General features: G+C 36.6%; 1 protein-coding gene across 1 annotated transcript in view; it reads left to right on the top strand.

Moving 5' to 3' along the window:
• The window catches only part of DNAH14 (dynein axonemal heavy chain 14), a gene marked incomplete at its 5' end in the record, with an annotated part of 509,245 nt that overhangs the window by 200,771 nt on the left and 294,357 nt on the right, over positions 1-14,117 (top strand). The window lies entirely within an intron of this gene.

Genomic DNA, 14,117 nt, shown 5'->3' with positions numbered 1-14,117 from the left:
ACTCTTTATACAAGAATCATATCTTTGAAGTACGAGAACTCATTTATATTTCTAGTGTGAGTCAGTGGAACATGTAGGTCTATTCAACCTGTTTCAATCTTGTTCATCTTCAATATGGTAATATTACTTCTAGACCCACTAGAGGATCACCTTCACTCCTGTCTATTCCCTTACTTTGGAGCTCAACCTCATTAGTTAACGGTTCATCCATCTCTAGCTTCTATGTATCTTTGAGTCCCCTGTATTCTGTATTATAAGTCTCTGATTTTATCTTTATGCTGGTCATAGAAGTGGCATCATACAGTATGTGTCCTTTTGTGTCTGGCTAATTTCACTCAGTATTATGTCCTCAAGGCTCAGCCATCTTGTCATGTGCTTCAGGATGTCATTTTGTCTTATTGCTACATAATATTCCATCCTATGTATATATTACATTTTGTTGATCCACTCATCTGTTGATGGGCATTTGGTTGGTTTCCCTCTTTTGGAAATAATGAATAATGCTGCTTTGAACATTGGTGTACAAATGACCATTTGTGTCATTGTTTTCAGCTCTTCTTGATATATACTAAGTAGTGTTATTGCTGGGTCATAGGGTAGCTCAATATTTAGTTTCCTGAGGAACCACCAAATGGTCTTCCATAGTGGCTCCACCATTTTACATTCCCACCAGTGTGCATAACTGTCCCAGTTTCTCTGCATCCTCTTCAACATTTATAGTTTCCTGATTGTTTAATAGCAGCCATTCTTACAGGTGTGAGGTGGTATCTCATTGTAGTCTTGATCTGCATTTTCCTAATACCCAGTGAAAATGAGTATCTTTTCATGTGCTTTTGAGCCATCCATATTTGCTCTTCAGAAAAATGCCTGTTCATATCTTTAGCTCATTTTATAATTGGATTGTTTGTTCTTTTGTTGTTGAGTTATGTGATTTCTTTGTATATACAGGAAATCAAACCTTTGTCAGATATGTGATTTCCAAATATTTTCTCCCACTGTGTTGGCTGCCTCTTCACCTTTTTGACAAAGTCTTTTGAGGTGCAGAAGCATTTGATTTTGAGGGGTTCCCATTTGTCTATTTTTTCTTCTGTTGCTTGTTGTTTGCATGTAAAGTTTAAGACCCTACGTCCTATTACTAGGTCTTGAAGGTGTTTCCTTACATTTTCTTTTAGAAGCTTTATGGTGCTAGTTCTTATATTTAGGTGTTTGATCCACTTTGAGTTAATTTTTGTGTAGGATGTGTAGTGGTCCTCTTTCATTTTCTAGGCTTTAGATATCCAGTTCTTCCATGCCCAATTATTGAAAAGACTATTTTGTCCTGTTCAGAGGATTTGGGGGCCTTGTCAAAAATCAGTTGACCATAGATTTGGTGGTCTATTTCTGCACTCTCAATTCGATTCCATTGGTCAATGCTTCTGTCTTTGTGCCAGCACCATGCTGGTTTTACCACTGTGGCTTTATAACAGGTTTTAAAGTCAGGGAGTGTTAATCCTCCCACTTCTTTTTCAGGATGCTTTTAGCTATTCAGGGTCTCTTTCCCTTCCAGAAAAATTTGATAATTAGCTTTTCTGAATCTTCAAAGTAGGTTGTTGGAATTTTGTTTGGTACTGTGTTGAATCTGTAGATCAATTTGGGAAGAATTGAATCTTAATTATATTTAGCCTTCCTATCCATGAGCAGCGAATGTCTTTCCACCTATTTAGATCTCCTTTGATTTCTCCTAGCTTGTTATGTAGTTTTCTATGTACAAATCGTTTATGTCCCTAGTTAAGTTCATTCCTAAGTATTTGATTCTTTTAGTTGCTATTTTGAATGGAATTTTTTCCTTAACTGACTCCTCATTATGTCATTGCTTGTGTATAGAAATGTTACTGATTTTTACACATTAATTTTATACCCTGCCACCTGGCTGAATTTGTTCATTAGCTCAAGTAACTTTGCTGTAGATTTCTCAGGATCTTCCAAGTACACTATCATATCATCTGCAGATAGTGAGAGTTTTACTTCTTCCTTTCCAATTTGGATGCCTTTTATTTCTTTGCCTTCCTGATTGCTCTAGCTAGTGCTCCACACCGTGTCCTGCTCTGGCACTATTATTCTAGCTGAATACTAGTGGTGACGGTAGGCATCCTGGTCTTGTACCTGATCTTAGGGGGAAGGTTTTCAGTCTATACCCATTGAGTACGATGCTGGCTGTCGGTTTTTCATATTTTCCCTTTAATATATTGAGGTAGTTACATTTGATTCCTATCTTTTGGAGTGTTTTTATTAGAAAAGGATGCTGAATTTTGTCTAATGCTTTTTCAGCATCAGTTAATCTCAGATAATCGTGAGATTTTTCTCTTTTGATTTGTTAATGTGTTGTATTACATTAATTGATTTTCTTGTGTTGAAATATCCTTGCATTCCTATTATAAACCCCACTAGGTCATGGTGTATAATTCTTTTAAAGTGTTGTTGGATTCGATTTGCTAATATTTTATTGAAAATTTTGCACCTATGTTCATTAGGGAGATTGGCCTGTAGTTTTCCTTTCATATAGTATCTGTACCTGGTTTGGGTATTAAAATGATATTAGCATCATAAAATGAGTTAGGTAGAGTTCCTTTTTCCTCATTTTTTTTTTTGGAAAAGTTTGAGCAGGATTGGTGTTAACTCTTTCTGAATGTTTGATATAATTCCTCTGTGACGCGATCTGGCCCTGGGGTTTTCTTTGTAGGAAGATTTTTGATGACTGATTGAATGTCTTTACTTGTGAATGGTTTGCTGAAATCTTTTACTTCTTCCTGAGTCAGTATAGCTTGTTTGTGTCTCCAGGAATTTGTCCATTTAATGTATGTTGTCTAGTTTGTTGGCTTATAGTTGTTCATAGTATCCTCTTATGATTTCTTTTATTTCTGTGATAATGCACCCCTTCTCATTTCTGATTTTGTTTATTTGCATCCTCTCCCTTTTTTTCTTTGCCAGTCTTGCTAGTGGCCCATCAATTTTATTGATTTTCTCAAAGAACCCACTTTTGGTTTTATTGATTCTTTCTATTGTTCTTTTGTTCTCCCGTTCATTTATCTCTGATTTAATCTTTGTTATTTTTCTTCTCCTATTTGCTTTGGAGTTAGGTTTCTGTTCTTTCTCAAGTTTCTCCAGGTTTACTGTTAGGTCCTCAATTTTCACTCCTGTTTTTAATATAGGTATTTAAGGCAATAAATTTCCCTCACAGCACAGCCTTTGCCACATCCCATAATTTCTGATAAGTTGTATTCTCATTTCATTCATCTCCAGAAAGCTGCTAATTTCTCTAGCAATTTCTTCTTTGACCCACTGGTTATTTAAGAGTGTATTATTTAATCGCCATTTATTTGTGAATGTTCCTATTCTTTGGTGGTTATTGAGATCCAGTTTCATCCCATTGTGGTCAGAGAAAGTGCTTTGAATAATTTCAATATTTTTAAATAAATAGAGACCCGTTTTGTGTCCCAGCATATGATCTATCCTGGAGAATGTTCCATGAACACTAGAGAAGAATGTATAACATTGTGCTTTGGGGTGCAATGACCTATATATGTCTGTTAGGTCTAATTCATTTATCAAGTTATTTAACTTCTCTATTGAGGATCTTCTGTCTGGTTGTTTTATCTCTAGAGGAGAATAGTGTATTGAAGTCTCCTACTATTAGTATTGAAACATCTATTGCTCCCTTCAGTTTTGCCAAAGTCTATCTCATGTACTTTGGAGCTCCTTGTTTGGGAGCATAAATATTTATAATTGTTGTATCTTCTTGGTGAATTGACCTTTTAATTAGTATATAGTGTCTTTCTTTGTCTCTTATGATTTCTTTACATTTAAAGCCTATTTTGCCCAGTATTAGTATAGCTACTCCAGCTTTCTTTTGATTACAACTTGCATGGAAGATCTTTTTCCATCCTTTCACTTTCAATCTATTTGTATCCTTGTGTCTAAGATGAATCTCTTGTAAGCAGCATATAGCTGGATTATGTTTCTTAATCCATTCTGCTAATCTGTATTTTTAATTGGTAAATTTAATCTATTCACATTCAAAGTTATTACTGAAAAGGCATTTCTTGATTCCACCATCTTATCTTTTTTATTTTATTTGTCAGATCTATGTATTCTTTTCCCTCTTTCTCTCTGTATTCTTTGAATTACCCTTAGTGGTACTCTTCAATTCTGTGCCTTCCTCCAGACCTTGCTCTCCTGTCTCTTTTTTCAGCTGGCATAACTCCTTTTAGTATTTCTTGTAGGACCATTCTCTTGTTGACTTATTCTTTCCAACTTTTTTGCTTGTAAAGCTTTAATCTCTTCCTCAATTTTAGAGGACAATTTGGCTGGGTACAGAATTCTTGGCTGGAAATCTTTCTCTTTTAGAATCTTGAATATATAATACCAGTGCCTTCTTGCCTCCAGGGTGCTAGTTGAGTAGTCTAAACTCAGTGTTATTCGGTTTCCCTTGTATGTTTTTCTCTTGCCACTTTCAGGATTTTTTGCTTCTCTTCAACATTTGACAGACTGATTAGTATGTGCCTTGGGGAAGGTGTATTTGGATCTATTCTGTTTGGAGTTCTTTGGGTTTCTTTGACTTCTCTGTTTATGTCCTTTATGAGGGTTGGAAAGTTTTCCCCCATTATATCCTCAACTACTCTTCCTAGCCCTTTACTCCTCTCTTTTCCTTCTGGGACACCAGTGATTCTTATATTTGTGCATTAGATTTTGCCTCTCATTTCCCTGAGTCCCTATTCAATTTTTTCCATCTTCTTTTGCCATTTGCTGTTTTGAGTCTTTGAAGTCAATTATCCTGTCCTCTACATCATTTCTTCTTTCTTCTGTGTCTTCAAATCTGGTATTGAATGCCTCTAGTAGGTTTTTTATTTGGTCAACAGTCTTTAATCTCTGTGATTTCTGCTATTTTTCTATTTATTCTTTCAAATTCTTGTTTGTGCTCTTCTCCTGTCATCTTGGTCTCTTTATGTCATTTGCTGTCCCACTTATTTTGTTAAGTAGAGTTGTATGAACATCTTTGATTAGTTATTCCAATGTCTGTGTCTCCTCAGGTGTTTTGATTTGGTCATTAGGCAGGGCTATATCTGTCTGCACTGTGATATGCTTAGTGATCTTCTGCTATCTTTGTTGCATGTAGATATCTTGATTGATTTACTTTGGGAGTTGATTTCTTTCAATAGTCTAAAGCCTTGTGTTTGTGGGATGATTGTACAGCAGGGAGCAAGGCATGGTGTGGAGCATTCAGTATGGTGATTTGTTTCAGGGCAGGAATGCGCATAGGTTGGGGATGTTACAGTGCTGCTTGTGAACGTGGGCGCCCAGTGGCCAGGGATAGCCTATGTATGGAGGTTGGTGCCCACAACCTTTATGCGTTGGTAACATCCTGCAGGGAACAGGGAGGCAGAGGTAGTGCTTGGGAGGGATGCAGGAGAGGTGTGATGGGGTGTACTCGGGGTGAGGGTGTGGGGCAGCTACATGCACTGAGGGCTGGTGGGTTAGGGGTGCCTGGAGCATGGAGAATGGAAGTGGGTGAGGGGGTTCAGGTGCATGGGTGTGGGGATGAGTCACCAGTCATGGGGCTGCACCAGTGAGGGTAGCCGCCTGAGGGACATGGCCTGGCTAACTTCCTAGTCCCGTGTACCCATCCATGCACTCCTGTGGGCTCCACCGCTCCACGCCTCCATGCCAGGCTCCAGCTTTCTGCCTCTCAGTTCCTTGCCCTCTTTAGCCAAGGTTGCCACATGTGGTGCAGAAGTCTCTCCCAGGTTAACCACACTCCTGAATTGCTGCTTCAGTCGCCCTCCTTTCCCTTCTCTAACTTTTCCATGGAGCAGGGCTAATCTCAAGCTGCTCTAGTTGGCCATCTTCCCTGAATTCTCCAATCATTTTTAAAATCATTTATTGTTGGCTATAGAAAAGTTGTTGATCTTTGTTAAGTTTTAATATCTGTATTTATTAATATTATTTTGAATGTCAACACAAGGTTTCTAGAGCAGAGCAGGTTATTATTTACTTATATAAACAACTTTATCTACCCACCTTTGCCCTTATTTTTACTCCGAGGGCAATGTAATGAGAACCAGATGCCATTCTGCACCTGAAGTGGACTTCTGTTGGTATGAAACCCCCCAAAGGAAATCTGGGCATTTGTATAGGAGAGACAAGCAGTTTTTCAGTTTTTGCCCTGGAATTTTTCTGGTTAGAAAATCACATCATTTGCTACTAATGAGAGTACAGTCTCTTTACACTTCTTTTAAAAATGCTTTCTTTTCATGTTGTTATAGATGAAAACTTTTATACAATATTGAAATTGTAGAGATGATAGCAAGCATAGTTCTTTTGTTCTTAATTATATTGAGTAAACTTCCAGTGTTTCATCCTTTCTTATGATGCTTAAGTTTCTGTGCATACCTTTTTTCAAAGTAAAGGTGTTTTATTCTATTCCTAGTTTGTAAAGAGTTTTTATAATTAAAGAATATTTAATTACATCAAATTCTTTTCAATTAATCTGTTGATAAAATCCGATATACTTTTGCATTTAATTTGTGGATGTCATGAACTACATTAATAAATTTTTATGCTAACCATTCCTTGATTTTATCATTTATACCTTATTTATTTTCATTCACTTACTCTATTTCTTAGAAAATTATATTAAATATTTCTTATTTTTTTATGGATTTTTCAATTACTCAATTTTATTTCTAATGTTTCTAACATCTTTTATATATTTTGATGCTAGGTTGTTATACATGAATCTTAATAGAATGTAATTTTAATCATTATAACAGTATTTGTACCAATTAATTTTTTAGGTTAAAAATTTACTATTTGTCTAATAGTAGTAACTTGTCATATCTTTTTTCATGACCACAAACATTGGTATCAGAATGTTATTTTTAACATTTCTGGGCCATGTTAAACCTCTTATATCAAGTATAAAAGTGGGTTTTACTTTTTGTTTTTACCAATTTGAAAGTGTTTGTGGTTGATATTTGTTAGTGTGTAAGCCCAGAAAATCCACTCTCTCCTTTTCTGTCTTGTGTGTTCTTGGGTTTCTCATGTCCATGGATTGTATAACCTCTTTCTTACAATTAAATGTTTTGTAAAAGGGAGGAAAAGTGGCAAGAAATTCCTTATGTACAGCTTTTCATGGCCTTATGTAGGGACGAACCCAATGAAGGGCTTTTGCAAATTATGTTACCCTCAGTAGGACTGTCAGAAACCTTTTCCTCATAACTCTTCCTCGTGGAATGAGGCAAAATTGTAAATAATCCTTTTTTAAGTAGTCCTCCCCATTACAATCCTGTCCCAAAACCTGAAACCCATCCAGACTGCCACTACAGTCAAGACCCTTGTCCTCTCAGCACCCTCTTCACATCCACCCTGCCCTAGCCTGGTATGTACTCACCCTGTCTCTCCAGTAAACTCCATTACTTGCTTATACCTGCTTGTTTCATCCTTGAATTCTTTCTCATGACAAGACCTTGAGCCTGGAGCAGAACTCTGGTGACAGTAGAGCTCCAGTAATACTATTACATCTTCACTTATACTTTAATCTCATTGTATGTTTTCCAGTTACCAGGCCTTTGGTTGTGAGTTTTCTTCACTTCCTATTAATAGATTGAGTTTTCTTCATCTGTTTTGATACAGCTATACAGAAGTGAATACTCTAAAAATTTTAACAAATTTAGCAAAACATTTTATCAAAGTATCTAGTTAGATATATATCCAATTTGTTCCCTAAAAGAGAAAGAGAAGACCATGCTTTGCTTCATAATTTCCTCCCATCACCACTTCCATATTGAAATCATTTAGAATTTTATTCCAGATTGCTCTTAGTTCTTTTCTTTTTTTAAAGAAAAATAGAGGAGCCAAGATGGTGGCTTAGCGAGGTGTGGGATTTAGTTCATCCTCCAGAGCAGCTAGTAAATAGCCAGGAACAGTACAGAACAACTGCTGGGGCCTTATCAGTGACCGGGCACACAACATATACCAGTGTCTGGACAAGCTGGACCAACTGCAACCCCGCCCAGAACTGTAAATCCCCCAAGCTGCAGCGGCTGGTGCATCCCCCACAGGCTGCTTCCCAGAGGGGATAGGAAAGAGACTTTACTAGCAGCAAGGGGCTGAACTCTACCAAGCTGCAATTTTTAGAATCAATTAACAAATTCTGCTACTAAAAATAGGCCCCAGCTCAGCTGAACCTCCAGTAAAAGCTAAGGTTGCTGGGTTTTGCCCTGGCACAGATGGGGCAGGGCTGATGGAAAAAGAAAAAAAAAAGGTTTTTTTTTGATTGGACAGTACAAAATACTTGAAAGGGTCTAAGACTTGAAAGCAGGTGGGGGCACATAGGATCTGGAGATACACAGAGCAGCATACCAACTTAAGCTTTTGATTGTCAAACCTGAGAAATGGGATTCCTGCTCTGAAAAGGATTCTTTTTTCTTTACCTTTTGTGGTCACCTGCAAGGCTTCTTAGGCCCCAGTTGCCCCAGGCAAGGGTAGAATTAAGCTTGTCTGAGAACACGTCTGGAAACTGTGCCTTTCTCAGGAGAGGGATGGGGCCCAACTCAGGTGGAAACTCTTCCTCAAGGAATTCACCCTCCCTCAACGGTCTGGAAAACTGAAAAACTGAAGCAATTAGCACCAGGCTACAACCTGTACTCTGTCTTGACCACACCCCCAGCAAGGAGAGTCTGCTGAAGTTAAAGGTACCACATCATCTAATGCTAGTGGGACCCACGGGCAGACAAGCACCACATACTGGTCAGGATAGGAAAAACACAGTCTTTCATTCTGCTGGGTTTGACCCTCGGGGAAAACTGACACAGGTGACTCTTTCCTCCTGAAAGGAGACCAGTTTGGTCTGGGAAAATCTGACTGGGGTCTATAATACCTAAAAAGACCCTCCTAATGGAGGACCCATACAAGCAGGGCAAGAAGCAATACAACAGCTGAAAAATTCAGATCTTTTAAACAAAACCTAAGTTAGAGGTCTAAAATAAGCCGAACTGAATGTCAAAGAACAGATAGACAACAAAGTCATCCAGCAAGAAAATCCTAGGTAAAAAAGTAAAAACAATCTCCAGAATAAACTAGTGAGGGAAATTAAATGCCTAGATGCCAGCAAGAAGAAAATAACGAATCATACAAGGAAAATTGAAGATATAACCCCATCAAAGGAAGAAACCAACAATTCAAATGAGTTGAAACAATTCGGAATGTTTGAACAGACATGAAAAACCTCACTAAAAATCAAATCAATGAATTGAGGGAAGATGTAAAGAGGGGAAGGGATGAACAAAGAGAAGAAATTGAAAGTTTGAAAAAACAAATCACAGAACTTATGGAAATGAAAGGCACAGTAGAAGAGATGAAAAAAACAATGAAAACCTACAGCGTCAGATTTCAAGAGGCAGAAGATAGGGTTAGTGAACTGGAGGACGGGACATCTGAAATCCAACAAGCAAAAGAAAATATAGGGAAAAGAATGGAAAAATATGAGCAGGGACTCAGGGAATTGATTGACAACATGAAGTGTTGCGGGTGTCCCAGAAGGAGAAGAGAAGAGAAAAGGAAGAGGAAAAACTAATGGAGGAAATTATCACTGAAAATTTCCCAACTCTCATGAAAGACTTAAAATTATAGATCCAAGAAATGCAGCGTACCCCAAACAGAATAGACCAAAATAACCATACTCTAAGACACTTACTCATCAGAATGTCAGATGTCAAAAATAAAGAAAGAATTTTGAAAGCAACAAGAGAATTTGAAAGCATCACATACAAGGAAAGCCCAATAAGACTGTGCATAGATTTCTCAGCAGAAACCATGGAGGCAAGAAGTCAGTGGTATATTTAAGATACTAAAAGAGAAAAACTGTCAACCAAGAATTCTATGTCCAGTAAAATTGTCCTTCAAAAATGGGGGGGGGGAATTAAAACATTTTCAGTCAAAAAATCACTGAGAGAATTTGTGACCAAGAGACTGGCTCTGCAAGAAATACTAAAGGAAGCACTAGAGACAGGTAGGAAAAGACAGGAGAGAGAGGTGTGGAGAAGAGTGTAGATGTGAAGACTACCAGTAAACATAAAAAGAAGAAAAATTAGATACAACATATAAAATCCAAAAGGCAAAATGTAGATGAAAGTACTTCCTTAACAGTAATAACACTAAATGCTAATGGATTAAACTCCCCAATCAAAAGACATAGACTGGCAGAATGGGTTAAAAAACGGGACCCATCTATATGCTGTTTACAGAAGAGACATTTTAGATCCAAGGATAAACATAGGTTGAAAGTGAAAGGCTGGGAAAAGATACTTCATGCAAACAACAAGCAGAAAAGAGCAGGAGTAGCTATACTAATATCCAACAAATTAGACTTCAAATGTAAAACAAAAGAGAAAAAGAAGCACACTATGTATTAATAAAAGGAACAATTCAACAAGAAGACAACAATCATAAATAGTTATGCACTGAGCCAGAGGCTCCAAAATACATGAGGCAAACACTGAAAAGAGTAATAGACACATCTACCATAATAGTTGGAGACTTCAATTCCCTGTTCTTGTTAATGAACAGAACATCTAGACAGAGGATCAATAAAGAATCAGAGAAATTGAATAATACAATAAAAAAAAGACTCAACGACATTTTTAGAACATTACACCCCACTACAGAAGGATACACCCTTTTCTCAAGTGCTCATGGATCATGCTAAAGGATAGGCCATATGCTCAGTTACAAAGCAAGTCTCAATAAATTTTAAAAGATTGAAATCATACAAAACACTACTTTCTCAGATCATAAAGGAATGAAATTAGAAATCAATAATAGGCAGAGGGCCAGAAAATTCACAAGTATATGAAAGTTCAACAACACACTCTTAAACAACCAATAGGTCAAAGAAGAAGTTATAAGAGAAATCAGTAAATGTCTCGAGGCAAATGAAAATGAAACACAACATATCATAACTTATGAGACACAGCAAAAGCAGTGTTAAGGGGGAAATTTATTGCCCTAAATGCCTATATCAAAAGAGAAAAAAGAGCAAAAATTGAGGAATTAACTGTTCACTTGGAAGAACTATAGAAAGAACAGCAAACTAACCCCAAAGCAAGCAAAAGGAAACAAATCATGAAGATTAGAGCAGAAATAAATGGAATTGAGAAAATGAAACCAATCGAGAAAGTCAACAAAACCAGAAGTTGGTTCTATGAGAAAATCAATAAGATTGATGGACCCTTAGTGAGGTTGACAAAAACAAGAAGAGAGAGGATGCAAATAAATAAAATCAGAAATGGAAGAGGAGACATAACCATTGACCATGCTGAAATAAAGGAGGTAATGAGAGGATACTATGAACAACTTTATGCTAATAAACTAGACAATGTAGATGAAATGAACAACTTCCTAGAAAGGCATAAATAGCCAACATTGACTCGAGAAGAAATAGATGACCTCAACAAATTAATCACAAATAAATAAATTGAATTAGCCATTAGGAAGCTCCAAAAAAAGAAAAGTACATGACAAGATGGTTTCACATGTGAATTCTACCAAACATTCAAGAAAGGATTAGTACCAATCCTGCTCAAACTCTTCAAAACAAATTAAAGAGGAGGGAAGGCTACCTAACTCATTGTGTGAAGCCAACATCACCCTCATACCAAAGCCAGACAAAGATGCTAAAAGAAAATAAAATTACCGACCAATCTCTCTAATGAATATAGATGAAAAAAATACTCAATAAAATTCCTGCAAATCGAATCCAGCAGCACATTAAAAGAATTATACACCATGACCAAGTAGGATTCATCCCAGGTAAGCAAGGATGATTCAACATATGAAAATCAATTAATGTAATATACCATATCAGCAACTCAAAGCAGAAAAACCACATGATCATCTTGATTGATAGAGAAAAGGCATTGGGCAAAATTCAACATCTTCCTTGTTGAAAACACTTCAAATATAGGAATAGAAGTGATCTTCCTCAATATGATAAAGGGAATATATGAAAACCCCACAGCTAACATCATCCTCAATGAGGAACTACTGAAAACTTTCCCCCTAAGATCAGGAACAAGACAATTTTATCGTGATTGTCCACTATCACCACTGTTATTCAACATTTTGGTGGAAGTTCTAGCCCAAGCAATTAGACAAGAAAAAGAAATACAAGACATCAAATTTGGAAAAGAAGAAATAAAACTCTTACAGGTTACAGATGATATGATACTATATATTGAAAACCTGAAAAATGTACAGTAAAACTACTCAAGCTAATAAATGAGTAGAGCAAAGTGGCAGGTTATTAAGATCAACACTCAAAAATCTATAGTTTCCATACACTAGTAATGAAGAATCTGAGAGGTAAATCAAGAAAAAATTTCATTTACAATTGCAACCAAAAGAATACAATTTTTAGGAATAAATTTAACAAAGAATATAAAAGACCTATACAAAGAAATCTATAAGAAATTGCTAAAAGAAATCACAGAAGACCTAAATAAATGGAAGAACTTACCATGTTCATGGATTAGAAGACTAAATACAGTTAAGATGTCAATTCTACCTAAATTGATTTATAAATTCAATGCAATACCAATTAAAATCCCAACAACTTATTTTTCAGAAATAGGAAAACCAATAACCAAATTTATCTGGAAGGGCAGTGTGCACTGAATAGCTAAAAATATCCTGAGAAAGAAAAATGAAGTCAGAGGTCTCACACTACCTGACTCTAAGGCATATTACAAAGCTATAGTGGTCAAAACAGCATGGTACCAGCATAAAGATAGATATACTGACCAGTGGAATCAAATAGAGTGTTCAGATATAGACCCTCTCATCTATGGACAACTGATCTTTGATAAGGCAGTCAAGCTAACTCACCTGGGAAAAAACAGTCTATTAAATAAATGGTGCCTAGAGAAGTGGATATCCACATGCAAAAGAATGAAAGAGGATCCATATCTCACACCCTATACAAAACTTAACTCAAAATTGGTCAAAGACCTAAACATTAGATATAAGACCATAAAACTTTTAGAAGAAAATGTAGGGAAATATCTTATAAATCTTATAATAGGTGGCAGTTTCCTAGATCTTACACCCAAAGCACAAGCGTTGGGGAAATAAATGGATAAATGGGAACTCCTCAAAATTAAACACTTTTGTGCATCAAAGAGCTTTGTCAAGAAAGTTAAAAGACAGCCTACACAATGGGAGACAATATTTGGAAACGATATACCAGATAAGGGCCTAGTATCCAGAATATATAAAGAGATTGTTCAACTCAACAACAAAGAGACAACGCAATTATAAAATGGGCAAAAGACATGAACAGACCCTTCTCAGAAGAGGAAATACAGATTGCTAAAAGGCATGTGAAAAGATGTACAACTTCACTGGTTATTAGGGAAATGCACAGTGAGATATCATCTCACACCCACCAGAATGAACATTATCAATAAAACAGAAAACAACAAGTGCTGGAGAGGATGTGGAGAAAGAGGCACACTTGTCCACTGTTGGTGGGAATGTAAAATGGTAAAACCACAGTGGAAGGCAGTTTCGTGGTTCCTCAGGAAGCTGAGTATAGAATTGCCATATGATCCGGCAATAGCATTGCTAGGTATCTTACTCAGAGGACATGAGGGCAAGGATGCAAAGAGACATTTGCACACCAACTTTTATAGCAGCATTATTTACAATTGCCAAGAGATGGAGATAGCCCAAATGTCCATTAACAGATGAGTGGCTAAACAAGCTGTGGTATATACATGCGATGGAATATTATGCAGCTGTAAGAAAAGTTATGTATTTAAAGTTATGAAGTATGGAACAACATGGATGGATCTTGAGAACATTACGCTCAGTGAAATTAGCCAGAACAAAAGAACAAATACTGTATGGTCTCACTTATATGAACTAACATTAATGAATGAACTTGGAGAATTTCAGTTAAGAACAGAGACTATCAGGAGATAGAAATAGGGTAGATATTGTGTAATTGGAGCTGATTGGATACAAATTGTGCAACAGGACTGATTGTAAAAATTCAAAAATGGATAGTGCAATACTACCTAACT

The sequence above is a fragment of the Tamandua tetradactyla genome, chromosome 2 (assembly GCF_023851605.1).
Source record: "Tamandua tetradactyla isolate mTamTet1 chromosome 2, mTamTet1.pri, whole genome shotgun sequence".
In the NCBI taxonomy this organism is placed as follows: Eukaryota; Metazoa; Chordata; class Mammalia; order Pilosa; family Myrmecophagidae; genus Tamandua; species Tamandua tetradactyla.
The sequence above is the reverse complement of the archived record's forward strand: the minus strand, read 5'-3'. Positions and strand labels throughout refer to the sequence as shown.